Raw genomic sequence first — 12,266 nt, 5'->3', positions numbered from 1 at the left:
GACTCACTTAAATACCCTTCCTCACCTTCGTCTCTTCCCTACCCCCACTCATTCACAAATCGCTTTAACCAGAACTTCTCCCCTCCACCTCTTTCCTCGCCCAGCTCTGATCGGATGCTAGAGTGACTGGCTGGATACTTCCAGCATCTCTCTTCACCAAGGGATCAGACAAGACAAAACGTGAAGGGCCGGGAGCTCGCCACAATTTAGCAGAGTGGGAGATCTCCCTTTGCACTCACCCGAAACCCGCACAACGCTGTACCGGGCGGGGGGACTGGGGTGCCCGAAAGCAGGAGCTGCAGCTGCCTGAGCCCGCTCACATCTGGAGAGAGCTGGCACCTTCTCACCTACCTGCAGCCCCGCTTCCTTTTGGAAACCCCTAGCGATCCTCCTTCAGGTTCCGGGGGGAAACTCCAGCCTTATCGCACTTGCATCGCTTACAAAATCCCAATCCTCCTCCGGCATCCACTGGCATGGATTTGTTCGGGGCGGGGGGGGGTAAATTTGCTGCGTGGGGGTTTCCCCCACTCCTCTCGGATTGTATCTTGAAATAAAATAGGGATCCGGCAAGCAGGTGCAGGGAAGAGAGGGGGCTTTGGAGGGAGAGGTTGGGGGTGTTTCTTGTGCACTATTTAAAAGTGAGCAGAGGATTTTTTATAAAGGAGAGATGTAGGTTTTCTCTGCTAAAAAAGGACAGCGCAGCTCTCGCCCCTTTGCCAGATCAGTGAAGGTCCCGATTCAGCCTTGCAAGCAGAGAAGGAAGAAAAATTAACCGCATCCCTCAGCAGTCCCCCTCTGTTACTCCACCTCTGGTTGGTCTGCTTTTAATACACAGCAAGACTTTGCCCCCTCTCGCCTCGCTCCTTCTCCCTCTCGGGAAAGGTAATTGGAGAGTAAGAGATTCACCTGCAGGGGGGGGAATCAGCCCGCACGTACTTCTCCAGATTGCTGGCTGGCTGTGGTGGGATTGTTTTAGACAAGCTGAGGCAGCTGATGGGGCTTTAAATACAGTCAAGCCAGGCACGTCCTGACGAGGCAGGAGATGGTCCTTGCCTCCCCAATATCTATCTCCCCACGGCTGCCCCGGCTCCTCGATCCTTCTTGCTGCCCCAGGTACGTCCGAGCTGGGAACTCAGGTCCGGTTAATAGATAACGTGGCGGAGCTGCTGGCCCTGTATTGCTGGTAGCCCTTCCAGGAGTCCCACCGCCAGAGTTTCCGAGAGACTAACTAGCCCCAGGCACATCGTGGGCTGAAGCGTACGCCTGCCTTAGATCCTCTCTCTCCTCGCCAGCACCCCCGCACTGTCACCCCCCGGGAGAAAAGGGTGCGGGTCCGAGCACCCGCGCGGGCGTCTCGTTCCTTCCCCTTCAGAAGGAAGGGGAAAGCGGCCAGCTTAACCCAAAGAGACAGACGCACAAATGAGTAGAGGAAACGAAAAATCCCCTCGGACACAGTTTTGCAACTCCCTAGAGCGCCAATCGCTGGGGAGAAAAATGAGCGTGGAGTTGGTTTCCCCTTTAAAGCCAAGCTCTTTGGGGAGATTTCCCCTCCTTCCTGTATTGGGACCAATTCATGAATGAATGAAATCCCTTCGGACGGGGAGAGAGCCCATTCATAGCCTGTACAACCTGGGGCTCCTGGGTGAGCTTTGGAGCAACATGGTGTTGAATCGCATCGGGCTGGGCTGGGCTGCCTCGCCTCTCACGCCCAGCAGCCACTGAAGAAGCAAGCTGTACGGCTGCTGCCAGAAAAACCAACGCGCCGGGTGGCTGCAGCAGACAGAGGGACAGCGGCAATCCAGAGCCAAAAGCTGGCCTGTGTCTCCCTCCAGAGGAAGAAGAGATTCAGACACATACAAAAAAACTTCAGAAACAGACTCCAAGGAGAGACTGCTGAATTGGAATTAATTTGCAAACTGGACACCATTAAATTAGGCTAGAATAAAGACTGGGAGTGGATGTGTCATTACACAAAATAAAACTATTTCCTCGTGTTTATTTTCCCCCCTACTGTTCCTCACACCTTCTTGTCAACTGCTGGAAATGGCCCACCTGAATTGTCACTGCAAAGGGGTTTTTTTTTCTCTCTCTTGCTGGTAATAGCTCACCTTACCTGATCACTCTCCTTACAGTGTGTATGGTAACATCCATTGTTTCATGTTCTCTGTGTATATAAAATCCCCCTACTATATTTTCCACTGAATGCATCCGATGAAGTGGGCTGTAGCTCACAAAAGCTTATGCTCAAATAAATGTCTTAGTCTCTAAGGTGCCACAAGTACTCCTTTTCTTTTTGCGGATACAGTAACATGGCTGCTACTCTGAAATACTGACTACAGCAACTCCGGTTTGAAATCTACACAAGGAGGGATCTTTGATCCCAATGACACACAACATTGGGCACCTGGAAGTAGCTTTTGAATGGACATTCTAAGAGGTCATTTAGTAAGGTTACAATCAACTGCAGTTTACTGCGTGTGGCACTTATCTATGGGACCATGGTCTTACCTTTATTCTTACCTTATTTTGCTTTGTGCCCTTAAGTGCAATGATCCCTTAGTTGCTGCATTTTTATTTTATTTTATTTTTTGCCATTGGTGATTTGATCCTTTAGCCCAAGGATCTTGGTTCAGATAATTCAAAACATGAACTTGGGAAAGGCTTTTAAAAACATGAGGCCACTCTTAGACACACCTACCTTCCTTCCTGTGTGTTACTCTGCTTGTTAATGGCCTTTTATGCATTTCCTCTTCTCACCCCTCTTTTTTCAGCTCTGAATACAGGCACATTTAAGAGGATATTCTTAATAGTGCTTTCTTTGCTCTGGAATAGGTTTGTTCTTGTACAGCACATGCTGTGTTGACAAATAACATTATTATCAGCCAAACTTGCCACTTTTTGTTGAACAGCACCTGCACCTCAGCCCGAGTAAAGGTGAACGAGTCTGACCCTATATCACTACTTTTGCCTAACAGAGGAAAGATTGCTTAAGGCACATATTCTTTATGCTTTGCCTCTCCAGTTAATACAGAGATCTCCAATAACAACAACCACAGAGATATTAATAAATTAGACAATACAATTAGATGTGTGGGTGTCTGTTTTATTGGTTGCAAAAGGTTTTACATGAGTGTCAAGCAGTGCAGAATTAAGTGTCCATGATATATTTCATCATTCATTCATTGCCAGGCTTAAAAAAAATCATCCATACAAATAATAAGATTAAACTATCCAAGAAATGACTTCTGCAAGTCCCTTTACTGACACCAAACCCTATATGATGGTACTCGGTGAATTGTATGGGAAGGAAAGTGAAACAGAAAAACAGCAGAGCAGATTTCTTTAATCCACATTTGTGGAACATTGGTGACTTTTTCAAATAATACAGAGGCATAAAAATCAACGGAGTCCAAAAAAGAAAACAACTGAAGAATGCAGATAGCTCCATGATGACTGCCCCACACTCACTCCTTCAACACTGCAGGGGGAGTTAGAAATAGGCTGGCCTGGAAAGTGAAAGTAAAAAGTATTCTTGATGGTGATATTGTATGTAACAATTCTAGCAAAAATAGACATTGCTCTGTGAGGGCTCTGGAGGCATTAAAGGATTGTTGGATTTTAAAACAGTGCAGTTTTACCTCATTAATTTGAATACATCTGATGCCACAAAAAGATAATTGAACTAGCCAGTGAGCAAATGTGCGGCTGCATTCCAAACAAGCTAAAAGTAATGCAGAAGCAGCACTGGAAACGCTACTAGTAAGGAATTAAAATAACCAAGACATGTCGTTACAAGGGCATGTCTCATACCATACCATACCATTCTTATACCATATCCATCATTATACAATCTGAATGCCTCAAAAGTGTTGCTGTTGAGAGGTCATGAGATGAAATAGGCCGCAGTCATGATCAGTGTCCAGTTGTTCTAGGAACTGTGCAGACACGTAGGAAGACAGGATCCCTTCCCTGAACTGGTTATAGCACAATTTGACAGAAGACAAACGACAGCTACAGACAATAGAGGAGAAGAGAGGATGAGAGTAAAGTCATTCCTTTCCCATTTGTGGGGTTCTTTCATACAGTAACAAGAGAAAGAAAAATATTGAAATACAAATACAACAATGTAATTTTTTTTTAAAAAGAAACAAAAGTTAACAGGGGTACTTGGAGCAAGGGCAGTATCTGAAAACTAATTTAACTCATTTTTTTTAAACTTCCTACATTTCAAGTTGAAGTATAGCTCTAAAGAGCATGGCATGGGACGGATACAAATGAGGGAAGTTTTCTCAAAATGCCATAGTAGCACAACCATAAACATCCTCAATCTCTTCCTTGCTCAAGCCTAGCTGCTAAACAAAATGAAATGAAAAACTGTCCTTTATTAGATTCTGGTAGACTCAATTAGGGGGGAGGGATAGCTCAGTGGTTTGAGCATTGGCCTGCTAAACCCAGGGTTGTGAGTTCAATCCCTGAGGGGGCCATTTAGGGATATTGCAGATTGGTCTTGCTTCAAGCAGGGGGTTGGACTAGATGACCTCCTGAGGTCCCTTCCAACCCTGATATTCTGTGAGTTAAAACACTGTGGAGAAAAGCAACATTTTATTCAGGCTTGACAAAGCCCTGGCTGGGATGATTTAACGGGAATTTGGTCCTGCTTTGAGCAGGGGGTTGGACTAGATGACCTTCTGGGGTCCCTTCCAACCCTGAGATTCTATGATTCTAATTAAATTTTGCCTGTTAAAATTTGATGAGCCTATTAAGAAGGGGACGGGAACCATTTTTATAGTGGGGGTACTGAAAGTCACTGAACCAAACTGTAAACCCTGTATATAATGGAAACAACTTCAAGCCAAGGGGTGCAGGAGCACCCCCAGCACCCCTAGTTCCAGCACCTATGCAATAGTTTTGCACCCAATAAGGTGCTGCTCCTGCAAGCTGTTCCAGGCAGACAGACCCCTCCTGTGCCCAAAGGGAGCTCCCCTGACTTCAGAACATCTCTATATGAACACAGAAGTCCAGACATATAGAACCATGTGGGAGACTGGGACCTTAGTTTCGCACTGTGTGCACATATGCCTGTGTCATGATCAAGGTGAAAATTAAAATTGTCCAACCCGCACCAAAAGTGTTGAAATAATCTGTACATTGTATATTAACTTGTTCAGCTTTAAAGAGGGTTTATGACATACTAATCAATTAATCCTGATGTCATGTGATTATAAAGATTAGGATTATATACTTGAGTTTTTAGTGTCCCTCACAAAGGGAAAGAATTGAGCTTCAAATATCAAAATATGCTGGGACACATACCAGTATACCCAGACACAGGAAGATCAACCAGGTGCTATAGGCTTCTACAACACCCTCTTCCCCCCAGCTGGCATAGAGGGAGTGTGGGCCCTAAACTGCACCAATCCTCAATTGCTGTTTCATTGCTATAATTTATGCCTGGGGACCAGTTCTACACACAGCACCCCTAGCATTAAGAGTACTAAAGTGAGCTTTATGATGATGCCTTTACACACACACAATTCTGCCATGTGCTGCTCAGCTATCGCCAAGAGCCTGGTCCACTAGGTTCATGGTTCGCTAAAAGCCTCCAGACAATCCAAATTCTTGCTCAGTAACATGTTGCTAATCAATACAAAGTATCATTTACAACTGAAGGAAAGTGAAAAGGCAATGGAGCAAAGTTTTTCTGGAGCTCTTTAACAAACCGCCTGTAGGAAACTATTAAAATCATGATGGTTATTGGATTCTAAAGGAAATACAATTTTTAATTAGAATGGTAGAATCCAGTGCTGACTAGAGAGGGGGAAAGGGAAATAATTATACGGGGGCCCTGAGCCCAAAAAGTCTAACATCTGTTTAAATAAAGTGAAATGGGAGGGGTTAGGGCTCTGGTGAACATGATGTACCGGGCTCCCAAATTTCTCTCGATGGGCCTGGTAGAATCATCACTGATTTTCCAAAACTTCCATGTGACACTGAAAAGAAATAACAGAAGCAACTGTGCTTCTGTTATATAACATGCAAACCATTCAAAGAACTGTTATGTGCTTTTCTTTTCTTCCATTTCCACCACTGATCTTAAAGCATGATGCAAGCCCCTGAAGTGACATGGATCACAAAGTACAATGGCAACACACACAGGTGTTGAAGCTGAAGAAAGGACACCATCCAGGACTGAGACCTGGTCTACACTAAAAAGTGTGAAAAAACACAGCTCTGACTGATGTAGCTATGCTTACACAACCCCCAGTGTAGATGCTGCTATGCTGATGAAAGAGGGCTTCCATTGACATAGCTAACTTCATTTGGGGAGGTGGCGTCCCTACACTGACAGAAAAACCCCTTCTATTGGTGTAGGCTGCATCAACACCATGAAGCTATGCTAATATAGTCTCCATAGTATAGACATATCCTGAGAAAGAGGATACCCAAGTCCTTTGCATCTGTTTGTCAAGGAGATATTGTTGATATTGCTTTCACAGAAGTTTAACTGTTTCACTTAAGTTCGGTAAGAAATAGGAACACTGATAATTCTTCAATTCAAAATAGCAAAAATCCTATATTTTGAAAATGTTGCAGTTCAAAAAGCAGCAGAAAATTACAGAATTTAAATTATTGCGCAAGGTACAATCCTTAATTTTATGAGCACATACTATGTTTCAAATGCCATATATAGTTTTTTCCACGCCCACAACCTTAGATATGTGTAGGGATTTAGATGTTTATCAATAAGTGCCAGTAAAGATTAATTTCCTTGTACACACACAAACCAATGAAAAAACATTTCCATCGATAATAAACAAAATATGCAAATAGGCATAATCAAAATATGCAAATTGACTATGTAAGAAAAATGCTACATAAGAACTCATTAGAGTTTGATTTAAGTGATATTTACTTTGTATAATTTTGACATGTGGTGATGACAATTTGTATTTTAAAGGTTAAAAGCTTTAACTTTTTGAATCTCAATGTGTACCATCGGTAAATAATTGTCTGACCTACCCTATTGTCTGACCTCCCCAAAATTTCCCATAACTGTGAAAAATTAAATTGATAAAAATAAAAAATGCTTAAAAATAAACATCGATATTGTGATACTCTGTACCTCAACGTAGCACCCTAGAGTGCCCCATATCCATCCACAGTGCTATGTGCCCCATATCCACCACTGTTTTATAATTATAATATGTTTTGCACAAAGTGAGGTATCATGTTAAAAGTCTTGATCCGATGAACACTAATATCCTGTTGGATTGTATGTGCTATCATTGTATGTGAAGTTATATAGTATTGCTATTGTATTACTGAAATATGTTGTGAGGTTGGAACACCCGCAACCAGCCTTTCAGTTACAACAAAGGAGCAGCCATCAATAGCCAGGCAGGATTAATGGCTCATCAACACCCAATCCAGTATCCCAGAGACTTCTTGGAGAAGGCACATATGCCATGGGGGCGGACTAACACACATCACAGCAAAGATCTCCAGGAGAGGTAGTGATATCATCACTTGGCCTCTCTCCCTCCCCCATCTCAACACCTGGAGGGGCATCTGGAAGACAAAAACTTTGAACTGGGGAGTTTGGTCTCAACCTGGAAAAGGGTCCAGTCTGTGCATTGAGGAACTTTACCCTGCTTGTACCTTCTGTCAAGGCTGAATCCTCACTCTGTCACACCGAGTGCAGAAGTGGGGCCCACAAGGATTTTAAAAATTAATACTTGCCACTCCAGGCTTGTATTACACTCCCAAAGTTACAGCTTTTCTCTGACCTTGGCTTGGTAAACATTGCCACCACCCAAATGCAAAAAAACCCCTTTGAACCCAGGAAGGAACGAAAACACACACACACACACACTTAGCTGTGGCTACCAGCTAATCAAACAACATGCACAAACCTCTTAGGACACCAAAAAACCAATCTTGTTCTTAAAAAAGGTAAATTTTATTAAAAATAAAAAGAAAGAAAATACATCTGGACCTTAGGCTTTTGCTAGATTTTAAAAGGGCAATTCCAAAAGTAGCTTTCTTGAAGGTTCAGTTTAAAGGTTACAAGCAAACAAAAGCATCTGGGATTAGAACAGAGGAGATCCACAAACCTTGAAAAATAAATAGAAATAAACCTGATCATGTCTAGCTAAACATTCTGATTTACTTACACATTTGGGTTGTTAAAGGTAGTTCTAGATATAATCTGATGATTTTCATGTCTGGTTCAAACTTTACAGAGCGTTCCTGCTGCCCCGTCTCTTCAGCCCAGAGAGCAACAGACAAAGGGAAAGTTTCTTCCCCAATTTTAAGAAGTTCTACCTTCCCATTGGCTCTTTTGGTCAAGTGCCCACTATTTTTTTTCTTTACCTGGGGGACTTTTTAACTCTTTACAGGTAAAGCAAGTAAAGAACAGCTACCAAGAGGGATTTTACAGCTAACTGGCTAGCTGGGTGTCCATCAAAGAGAGCTATCCCCCACTTTATTTATCACACCATCTGTCAGGGCTAGAAAAGCTGTTTGACTCAACTCTTGCTTAGGCTAAAAGTTTAAGATTTAGACTGCACGTTTTTATTTTTATTTCTTAAGGTAACTATCTCTGGTATCTGGAGGTGGCTTACCAGGAGTGCTGGGAGAGCTGTCTCCCAGCCCTCGTGTGTCACCACACTCGCACTTCAAAGCGCTGCTGCAGGAGCATTCCCGTGACAGCGCTTTGAAGTTTCCAGTGTAGCCATGCCCTTAGTAAGCAACAGCAAGGAGTTGGACTCAGCAGACCTTAGCTGCTGGTGTGGAGGTCCTTGGGCTGTAACCATTTTCAGTGAGTGAGCCCAGATTCCCCTACTAGCTCCTGGTATGGTGGCATAAGGCCACTAAAGGGGACAAGGACAATGGAGAGCCCTGAGAAAGGCACACTAGGACCATAAGGCCCAGAGTTGGGGCTGCAGACCAGATATAAGAACATTGGCCTTTTATTTTGTTGGATTTTTACTCTGGAAGGAGTGGACTAAATCATGACCTAGCTGGAGGGGTGAGCTGTGAGAAAAGAGACCACCACAGTGACGGTTGCCAGAAAGCCCCAGATTGGGAGAGAGCTGCCTTGCCCAGTGCTCTAGCAGTGAGTGAATCCCTTCAGTGGGAAACCTTAATTTTTTTTTCATTCCTGTATATTTGTATATGGTTGTAATGGTCTACTATTTCCTTGTCAGAGTTCAATATAAATTTCTCTTCTCTCCTTGAGCTTTTCATGATACCGGGTATTGAGTGGCTATATTTTACTAAGTGTAAAATTCAGCTGTATAGTGGCCTCTAGTGAACACTGACTGCAGCGGACCAGAGCCTCAGCCATTCATGGGATCAGTTAGCTAGGTATTAGGCTGAAAAATTAAGTGGTCTATATGTGCCAGAAACTTTCTAATATTATGCCACGTACCACTGAGTAATAAAGAACCGTTTACTGGGTAATTTATAAACAAATGACTTAATAGACTATCTCGCATACACAGAATAGTACAACATGCTATGTGAGCATCAAAGGTAGGAAAAAAACTGCATGATATATTGTATGATCTGAGTAGTACATGATACAGTGTTATAGTCAAAAGCAATCAGACTGTGGCTTTTTCAGAAACCTAACTGAGCTCTTTATGAACATTACCGAAAGTTTCATTTGGTATGTTTTCTCCGCCATTGCCTCTATTTTTTATCATAGTTTGTACCTGATGTTACTTGCTGATGGACTTTAACTGCATGTTACTAGTGTGTTGCATTGGTACTGCTGAAACATAGATTACAATGTATTAAATTAAGGCACAGAAGCCATACGTCACTTGTAGTGGCAAAAGCCCCTACAACAGATTTACTGAACATCACACCAATGTACTTACATTCCGCATATACTAGGGAAGAGGAGACATGAGAAATGGGTAAGCAAGAGAGGAGAAAGCAACAGTAAAAGTCAAGAAGCAACCCAGCTGTGGAAACTTTTGGCACTGAAGAGTATAAAGAAGAAACAACAGACAAGGTGCATAAGCCCCAGAAGATAGCTCTTGATGCTAATGAGTGTGAAACTACTGCCCCCCTCGTGGTTATGTAGTGAGTGAATTCCAATAACAACATCTCATCCCCATTAGTTTAGACTTTAGACTTCAGATGATGCCAGAGCTGGCCTGTGAGACCCAGGAAGACCATAGCTGTGATCCTCACTCCTCGGCATGATTTTGAGGAGCTCAAAATGTCCACACACAAAAAGAGAGAAAGATAAAATTGATCTCAAGTTCCCAGCCCTTTTTCTTGCAAAGTTATCTTTAAAAATGAAACAGGCCAATTACTGAGTTTAAATATGATATTATGTTTTCTTTTTCTTTTTTTTAAGATCACTGGTTATTGACAGTTCCATCTTCTTTTTTCTTTTTTAAATTAGCAAAGTGAAGCTGAATGCAGGTTAAGCTGAACAAATGGAATTGTATTAAACCCTGTGCACTGCTCTGTCCGTGCCACTGAGTTGCTTCCACCTAACACATCACGTTGCTGGTTTTCCTGGTGACTCCTTAATAACAGTCCCTCCAGGAAACATAGGCCATCTGACTCCAATTCCACTGATCATGATACATCTTCCCGATTTTACAAACATGTAAATGTTAAAAACATAATTAATTCTCAGATTCCTACACAATGTCCCTATGGCCAGGGGTTACTAGCACATAGCCAAGTTAAAGTCTCGTCTTTTCCACAGACTAAGCTGATTATAGTTTTAAGATAGTTTGGGTTCCAACGGGCAACTGTAAGGGGAGTACCACTGCTCCATTCATGACTGCTTTAGTTCACTCTTTCTGGTTTCTCTGTAATGGCTGGATCCTCACAGGGAATTCCCATCTCCAGGGCTGGTAGGTCCTTGGCTGACCTGTCATACTCTAGTGCCTGCTTTCTCTGATTGTTGGCCATCTCCTCTTGGTGGTCTCTCCATCCTTCTGACTGCAGCAGGGCTCCCCTCACCTGTAGCTGGGTTTTGATCATTTGCTGGACTGTTTTGGCATCACAGTGATGAGGTATTCCTGGGTGCCTAAAATGCTAACAAGGGGTCTGCACCAGTTTAACAATCTCTTAGCTGTTTTCACAGCTGATTCCAACTTACCATGACTCTATGGGTATGCTGTAGAGGAAGTGTTGTAGTCAAAGTCCCATTTGCATACAAATCTTTCAATTCTTCTGAGACAAACTGGGCTCCATTGTTGGTGAACACAGTGTCCAGAATAACATATTTTGCGAAGTTTGCCAATAACTAACTTGCTTCTTGTATCAGGTAGTGCATTGCCCTCTTCCCCTCCTTCCCTCCCCCTGGATAAACCTGAGTAGTAGGCTGTAATAAATCAGTTACCACCTTTTCCCATGGTTGGATGAGCAGCTCATGTAGTAGCATAGTCTTTCTGTTGACAGTTCTCACAAAACTGGCTGGTGTCACCCTTCTATTATGGCATGTGAGTTGTGTATTCATTCCCAGGCAATAAACACATTCTTGAGCCAGTCTAAGACAGCTGTCAATGCCCTGGTGTGAAGCATGCAATTTTTTGCATGACATCCTTACATAACAAGGTGGGAACAACAGTTCTCTGAGTTCAAAATAGGATTCCATCCTGCACGCTAAGCTCATCTTTAATTTGAAAATATAGTTCTGCTCTTACTGGTACTTGGCTTTTGTCTTCTGGCTACTCTGCTAGTATTGCTCTCTTGACTGTATGCAGTTGGGTGTCTTATTCCATCACCTCTTTGATTTCCATCAGCTTTGCCATGGACACTGGGAGACAGTGCAGCATGTTAATGGATCCCTTTTTTCCCAACTTTCTGATGCTGAGTATTTATGCCATGCACAGGCTGTCGGCTAACATCAGTAATCATCCTGGACAAGATCTGATCTCTGCTAGGTAGCACTGGAGGCACATCAACATGCGGTTGCTTTGGGGCACTAAGAAGGGACTTTGCTATGATTGTCTCTGATTACACTATTACTGGGTGGTTCTGGGTGTACTGATGGAATTGCTCCACTCCAAATACCATGGCCAGAAGCCCTTTTTCTATTTGGGTGACCCCTGTGCAGGCTCTGCTGGCACAGGATTGGTGTAGCCCTTGTGCAGGAGTACCTTTCTCTGAGGGATCACCCTGGAGCAGCAGTTCTCAAACTTATGTACTGGTGACCCCTTTCACACAGCAAGCCTTTAAGTGTGACACCACCACCCCCCCTTATACATTAAAAACACTTTTAAATATAT

The 12,266-nt window shown here is 43.2% G+C and overlaps 1 protein-coding gene across 4 annotated transcripts in view; it reads right to left on the bottom strand.

The window, feature by feature from the left end:
- Positions 1-1,725, bottom strand: part of TAFA2 (TAFA chemokine like family member 2) — a 289,370-nt gene extending 287,645 nt beyond the window's left edge. For 2 of the 4 annotated variants that reach the window (XM_073327952.1, XM_073327951.2), the window contains exon 1: positions 240-344. The gene's annotated coding sequence lies outside the window, so the exon portion shown is untranslated. The other 2 variants (XM_073327948.2, XM_073327945.1) reach the window with 2 other exon arrangements.
- Positions 1,726-12,266: the final 10,541 nt, after the last annotated feature.

The sequence above is a fragment of the Lepidochelys kempii genome, chromosome 1 (assembly GCF_965140285.1).
Source record: "Lepidochelys kempii isolate rLepKem1 chromosome 1, rLepKem1.hap1, whole genome shotgun sequence".
Taxonomy (NCBI): Eukaryota; Metazoa; Chordata; order Testudines; family Cheloniidae; genus Lepidochelys; species Lepidochelys kempii.
This window is presented reverse-complemented; position numbering and strand designations above follow the sequence as displayed.